Source organism: Acipenser ruthenus, chromosome 22, assembly GCF_902713425.1.
Source record: "Acipenser ruthenus chromosome 22, fAciRut3.2 maternal haplotype, whole genome shotgun sequence".
In the NCBI taxonomy this organism is placed as follows: Eukaryota; Metazoa; Chordata; class Actinopteri; order Acipenseriformes; family Acipenseridae; genus Acipenser; species Acipenser ruthenus.
The window spans coordinates 12,338,030-12,345,958 of NC_081210.1; positions in this window are offsets into that span (position 1 = coordinate 12,338,030).

Genomic DNA, 7,929 nt, shown 5'->3' on the forward strand with positions numbered 1-7,929 from the left:
GCGCCCTGGTGGTTGATGTAAGCCACCACTGTTGTTTTGTCTCTTTCGAACCTCCTGGAAAAATTTCTGCAAGGCCAGGTAAATTGCCTACAGCTCCAAAATATTGATGTGGAGACCCTGCCAAGTGGGTTCCACACCCCCTGTGCCGCCCTGCCATTCCACACAGCACCACAGCCCATGCTGGACACATCCGTGCTGACGACCTCCCTTCTGGTGATACTGCCCAGCGCCACACCGAAGAGTAGATGGGCCGGCTGTTTCCACCAAGAGAGTGCCTTTAGCTGGTGACGAGACACTGTCAATAGGCGGTTGTGGTTCAATGCAGGCTGAAAAACCCTGCAGCTTGCAGAGGGCGCATGCACAAGAAACCCAAAGGTAGGGTCTGAGAAACTGCTGCCATCAAGCCCAGAAGTTTCTGGAACATCATTACTATGAGCACTCCGTTGAGCTGAAAGAACTCTAAACAGGCGGCTATTCTCTGTACTCTGCAGTCACAGAGTGGACAGCATGGACCTGGAGCCCAAGCACACTCCTATATAGGAGGCTGTCTGAGAAGGCGTGAGCTGGATATTCGCATGATTCATTATAAGGCCCAACCGTTGAAGGTGGCCGGTGACAAGTTCTGTGTGAGTGTCTGCCTCAGCTGGAGATTGGGCACAAATGAGCCAGTCGTCCACATAATTGAGAACTCTGATGCCTTTGAGTCTCAGTGGCGCCAGGATAGCTTCTATGCACTTTGAAAAGGCATGGGGAGCTAGAGAGAGGCCAAACGGCAAGACCCGGAACTCATACACTGTTCCCTGAGGGACGAATCGCAGGTACTTCCTGTGCGCTGGTTTTATGGGGATGTGGAAATAGGTGTCTTTGAGGTCCATTGTGGTGAACCAGTCATCCGGCCTGATTGACTGCAACAGCTGTTGCATCGTCAACATTTTGAACCTCCTTCAGCTCAGATACAGGATGACCTGTCTGAGGTCAAGGTTCTGTCTGAGGCCACCATCCTGCTTGGGCACCAGGAAGTACCTGGAGTAGAACCCTTCCTCCAACTGGAGGGGGTCTACCATACGAATAGCCCGTTTTTGCAGCTGCTACCTCCTGAGACATGACTGCGGTGTCTTGCGGGTCCGTGATTGATGTTGGCGTCACACCCCGAAAGGGAGGGGGACCATGCTTGAACTGCAGAGAGTAGCAGGTTTGAACGGTAGTAAGCACCCAGATGTCCATGGTGCACTGACCCCAATACTCCAGATAGCTCCCTGAGAAGGGGCCCTGGGCCTGTGGCAGCAAACCCCTAGGAATGCTGCTCGCCTTGTGGTTTGGTCTGAGGTTTTTGTCTCTGCGCCGGGCAGCGGAACTTATTATATCTTCCTTGCTGCTGGTTAGCGCACTGGGAGTGATTGCTTTTTTGGAAGCAAGTGCACCAGCTCCTTCAGACCCCGCGGTGTAATAGAGGCATCCAACAGCGGTGCTTTGTCTCTATCAGGCATGCATGCCTGGGAAAGCCAAAGCTGCCTGCCTCAATGCAGACAAGCCTGTGTGTAGTATCTGTGAAAACAGAAAAATATGAGAAAAGAAAAGATTTCTCTCATACAACACAGTAATAAAATTACTTAAATTATACAAACCATCTCGTAATACTGGCCAAAGCCAAAACGAGAATAAAATAACTCCAGCTGGAGCTACTGCAGCCTGGGGGGAGAGCACAAAGTCAGCCAACTTACGTTGCTTGATCCCTAGGAAGGGGCAACTCAAGCCGCCAGCTTCACACGGGGCACAAGGCCGCAGCGGGATGTAACAAACAACAGGCTGTAGTGCACAAAATATGTGTAATTAGTAAAACTAATACAGCGATTATTTGTAATATCTTTATAAATAATTTATAAACAGAAAAAAGTAACAAGTACTTATCTGAATAGGTTCAATTCTTGAAAATGACCCTGAGATCTGTGCGTGCAGTCCTTTATACCCTCGGAGATGGGCATGACTGCGTCACAGAGGCTCAACAGAGCAGCTCTGTTGTATCTTATTCAGCTTTCGGGTCAAAAGAGGTTAATACCCATTCGGTAATGGCTACATTTCATACTTGAAAGGGAACAAGACAAATCCACATTTTCAACACTCTCTGGGTCAATCAATCGATCAATCAAAGAGTTGATTTAAAGCGAGCGACAGTAGGAGCATCACGCACCAAAGCTGGGAGAGAGTTCCAGAGAGTCGGAGCCATGAAGCTAAACGAGCGTTCTCCAAGTGTGGTGCACTTTTGCTTGGGGATAACAAGCAGGCCAGAGTCAGAGGACTTCAGCTTGCGGGCAGGGACATAGTGGGTCAGCAGGTTGAGGAGGTACTCAGGACCTGTGTGATGAAGGGCATTGTAAGTGAAGAGGAGAGTTTTGAAAATAATCCTGAACTTTACAGGTAGCCAGTGCAGCTGGGCAAGACGGGGGATGATGTGATCTGGTAAGGATCCTGGCAGCGGCATTCTGGACTAGCTGCAGTTGGTTTATGGTGCGTGCCGGGAGACCACCATATAGAGAGTTGCAGTAGTCGAGTCGAGAGGAGACAAATGCATGACAAAGCATCTCTGCATCTGGGAGGGAAAGGTAGGGACGGACTTTGGAGATGTTTCGAAGATGGTAGAAGGAAGATTTGACTATGGAGGAGATGTGGGCATCAAAGGTGAGGTTGTCATCAAGAAATACACCAAGGCTTTGTACTGTGGGGGAAGGCAGCAGCAGACAGTTTCCGAGGTTCAGGGCAGCTATATTTAGATTCTTAATTTGAGTTTTAGATCCTACCATTTGCTAGTGTTTAGTTGAAGAAAACTGGCAGACATCCAGGCCTCGATGTCTTGAATGCAAGCCGAGTGCCGGACCATGGCAGAGGGACTTCCAGGGTCGAGTTTTAAGTAGAGCTGGGTGTCGTCAGCATAGGAGTGAAACATGAGACTGTGTTGGCGGATGAGGTGACCCAAGGGAAGCATGTAGATATTGAAGAGAAGGGGCCTAAGAACAGATCCTTGGGGGACACCACAAGTGACCGGGTTTGCAACACCACTGCTTCCATCATAGAAGACAGACTGCATGCGTCCAGATAGGTAAGAGGACATCCAGTAGAGATAGGTTCCGGAGATCCCAGCATACTTCTGAAGGTGGTCAAGAAGAATGCCATGATCTATGGTGTCAAAAGCAGCTGTTAGGTCAAATACTTTTGTTCATTGTGTTTTGCTAAATAGGCTTTTGATGTAGCACTTCAATTCGGGTACAACTCCAAAGAGTGCAACAATTGGTGAGGGATCAATGGGTGTGTCTAACACTTTAGAAAAAGTGTCTAAAATGGAAGACAAGAAAGGTGTCAGCTCGGGACGGGACCAAAACATATGAAAGAGAGAGGCAGGTGCTTGTTTGCATCTGTCACAAGTAGGGTCCACTCCAGGGTAGATTCTGGCTAATTTAGTTTTAGAAAAGTGAAGACGGTGTAAAACTTTAAATTGGATTAGCCCATGACGAGCATAGAATGAGGAAGAATGCACTCTGGACAGAATAAATTCCCACATGCTGTCCGAGATGTCAGACAAAATATCCTGTTCCCATGAAGTTTTTTATATATTTAGTGAAGGACAACTTAGTGTTAAAATATGGCTGCAGATGGTAGACATTGTCTCGGTTTATATGCACTTGAAAATCGACTCTACAGTCATGATAAAAATAGCTGTAAAAACCCATGTAAACCGGAGCAGGAATCGTGCTTGTGGCTCACAAGGTTTCAGCAGTCAAGATCCCGTTATTCTGACTTAATAAAGGTAATTGAATGATATTAGCTGGTAACATGGAACAGACACTTTGCTTTGTTCAAAAGGATACACACATACACACACGCACAAGCACACGCACACACACACACACACGACTACAGTTAATACTGTTTTGTGGATGCTTTGTTTTCCTGTTGCCCATAGTCAAAATCCTAAAAACACAATCTTTAACAGAATATATATATTTACTAATGAGATGGAAAGAGAGGAACTGGATAAAAACTATTGGCAGATTTTTTTTTATACATTATGAAAACAGTCACAGATAAACACTGGCATTCTACACTTAATATGTGATAATTGAAGAAAATACTAATCAGTGAATATAAGCCACTAATAAATGTGATGCTCAACAACTGTAATTTAAAAACATACATGCAGTATGAGTAGGAGTGCAGGATGCGCCCTATAGCCTGGATTTCGCCAGTTCGAGTCCAGGCTATTCCACTGCCAGTCGTGGACAGGAGCTCCCAGGGGGCAGCGTACATTTGGCTGAGCGCCGACCGGGGGGGGGCTTAGGTCGGCCAGGTCTGGCCGGACACCTGCGGGCTTGCCTGTAAGCTGCCCAGAGCTGCGTTGTCCTCCGACACTGTAGCTCTGAGGTGGCTGCACGGTGGGCCTGCAGTGTGTAATAGAAGCGGTCAGCTGACGGCACACGCTTTGGAGGACAGCGTGTGTTCGTCTTTGCCGCTCCCAAGTCAGCGCAGGGGTGATAGCAGTGAACTGAGCCTAAAAATAATTAGCTATTCCAAATTGGGGAGAAAATGATAAAAACAATTGGCGACTACTAAATTAAAAAAAAAAAAAACCATGCAAAAACTAGGTACCGTGACAAGATCTTCCTTTTGCTTCTGTTTTTCTGTTACAATATAGGTTCCTTTTATCCCTCTTTCGGTCACAATTTTAAAAATTCCTTTCAAGTTTCAAATTTCGGCGAAGGTGTAGGGATGCCTGCAAAACCTACAATTCACAAACAGATTAAAGTAGCCCTTATGGTTTAACAATGTATGTGTTAATGCCTGAATGATAAAGCAAAAGCACAACAAACACCTTCTTCAGAAGCTACAGAAGACTAATTTTCATTACTTTTTGGTAAAAACATCATGGTTTTTTCCACATCCACTGGAGAACGGTCATCTCTCTCCAAAAACAGGTCAGGCTTAATACAAATATTTCGCTGCAGCCCTTATGGCTTTCCAAGTTAAAAAAAAAAAAAAAAAGTAATCCCTAATTCAAATTTTGACCTTCATTCAGAGCATTCCTGTAAATCAAGGTGTCCATATATACACTGTTTATGACTTAATCTCATCCACAACTAACTGCTAAAGAATCACAATTTTTTGTGATTAATAAGGTGCTGAGTTTAACTGAAAGTACTAATTTTCAAAATAAAATGCTCCATCAGACTTAAAGTATTACCTGAATTTGCATTTAGATTTTTTTGACCACGAGTTTGGTCCAAGGGACCGTGTCTTATTTGCCTTATTTCTTATTTCTGGCACACATTTTTCTTGGCATGTATTTTAAAAGATGCATGCTACGTTTTTGAAGACACTAATTTTTTTTTTGTATGCTTTTAAAAAAGATGTGTGCTTTAAAAAAAACGCACACAACGTTTTTGGCATGCTTTTAAAAAGGTGCACGCTTTATAGAACAAATGCGAGAAGGGGTTGTAGCATTCTGTGGCCTGTGACCACTCAGCGCTGTGATGTTACATGGTCTGGAGAACTGATTTTTCAGTTGTACTGGTAGAAGTGTTCTTTTTTTCCTTTGGGGAAATATTTCCGTTTTTAAAAACCTAACTTGTTGGTTATAAAAGGGTCATAATTCCATCACAAAAGCTAATAATATTAGTAATATCAAGAGAAATATTGGATTCAATGGGTTTATCATATATGTATTATGATATTATTATTTTTAATAATAAAGTCTAATAATAATAATAATAATAATAATAATAATAATGCTGTACCAAATTTCCACTGGGACCACACAGGCGCTGTGACGTCACAGTGGTCCGGACCACCCCATGGGACCACTCAGACCAATGTCACACGGGGTGGCTAATCCATTACACAGACAGGCTATTTTTTTTATTGTATTATTTAAGTGTTATTTTATATGTTTAAAAGTATGTATATAACAATAAAAAGTTCTCTTTCACATTTGTTTTTGGAGTGCACTTAAATGTTGGTTTGTTTTTGCCCGCTGTGTGAGAGAACTGATGTGCTGAAAATAAAGACACTAATTAGTGAGAAAAAAAGAATTGTCGCGTGAATCGTCGTTCTAGTAAACTAATTATTTTCTATTATTACAGCCTGTTAGCAGAGGGGCTACGGTGCAGCCATCCTGCCAGTTAAAATAAAGATAAAATGAATTAATCACGTGCGGCTGTGTGCCTGATTGAACAGACCAACTGATGTTTACACCTGGATATTCCCTGTATTTATTGTGAGCTTTACTTAATATTCATTTTTGGCTCATTATTGTTTCATTTTCTCATACTTATAATTAATGCAAATGTTTATTAGTTGGTGCAGTACCTTTCTATAACCTAGTCTACGATTTCATGGGCCTTATGCAAGATGGAAGGCAAGTATGTGGTTAATACAGCAGCATGCATATTTGGCATGACAGCTAGGACTGGAGTAAATGAAAATGATGTCACCACCTCATCCATTACAGCTATATCAGTGCCATGCACAATCATTTATTTCAGACCATAGTGCACTGCAAGGTGGTGAAATGAGGCAGCTGAACTACAAGGCTGAAGCTGCTTCACTGGTATATGGTAAAACAATATATCGTTGTATTTCTGTATATAGTTGAGTTTTAGGGTTTATGTTAATTTAATTTGATTTCATCAAATAAAAATTGTGCTGAGCTGTGTTGTCTTTATTGGTGAGGGGGATATCACAGCACATTATAAGTGACATGCTACAATTAACATACTGTATACTGTCACATAACTGAACAATGCATAAAACAGTTGTAAAAGACAGAATAGTAAGCATTAAAGGAAATTAAATACATTTGGTTTGTTTTATATGGGTGGGACTCTGGTTAATCCCTGCAAGACAACACAACTGTGCAACCACAATATTGACCATTCGTTTTCCATTCTCTTACATTTTCCAGGAATTCTTAACATGTTTGTGTTTTGTTGTTTTTTTAAATCACAGATTTTATGTAAATTACTTTTCAACAAATATTCATAAGTGTGAGAGGTTTGTATATTGATTTAAAAACAAGCTATATAGAATACTAAGGCTTGATCTGTTCTTTCAGATAAGTCCAGACTTTTTACTTTCAAAGTAAAAAAAAATATAGAAGACATGCATGGATGGAATTATCAGCAATATATAATTATACAGGAACCATTCAGCCACAATCACCCCAAAACTATTTTTATAATATTAAATATCAAAGTAACAATGAACCATTCATTAATAGACGTATGGTTAATATCTCTTTGACAACTATATCTCTATAAAACTCTACAGGGAATTTGGTGCAGCATTATTATTCTTATTATTTTGTATTTAAGGCTGATGATATAAACCCATTAAAGCCAACCTTTCACGTCTATATTAAACATTATTATTATTATTATTATTATTATTATTATTATTATTATTATTATTATTAGCTTTCGTGATGGAAAGTTAGGTTTTGTTTACAAAAAAAAAGGAAAAAAAGAACACTTCTGACAGTACAACTGAAAAATCAGTTCTCCAAACACACTATTAAATAGCCCCGAGTGGAGACCACTGCGCAGTACACAGGGCAGTGAATGGCAACTGTTAGAGTGGTCCCGAGCCCATATTATTAGGTATAAAACACTGGCATTAATTCTATCAGTGTAAAGTAAGTATGAGACAATGCAACAATGATTTTAGAAAGATTCACACTTTAAACAAAAAATGCACGCTATTTAGAAGACACTATATATTTTTTTGCCATACTTTGTTTTTGTTTTGCACATCGGGGCCACCGTAGATTTGAAGCCCCCACTTCAGAATGAATACGTAAAACAGATAGGCTGCGTTCACGACACGCAGACTTTCGTCATTCTGCGCAGAATCTGCACAGAATCGGAGCAAGTAGCCAATGAATTT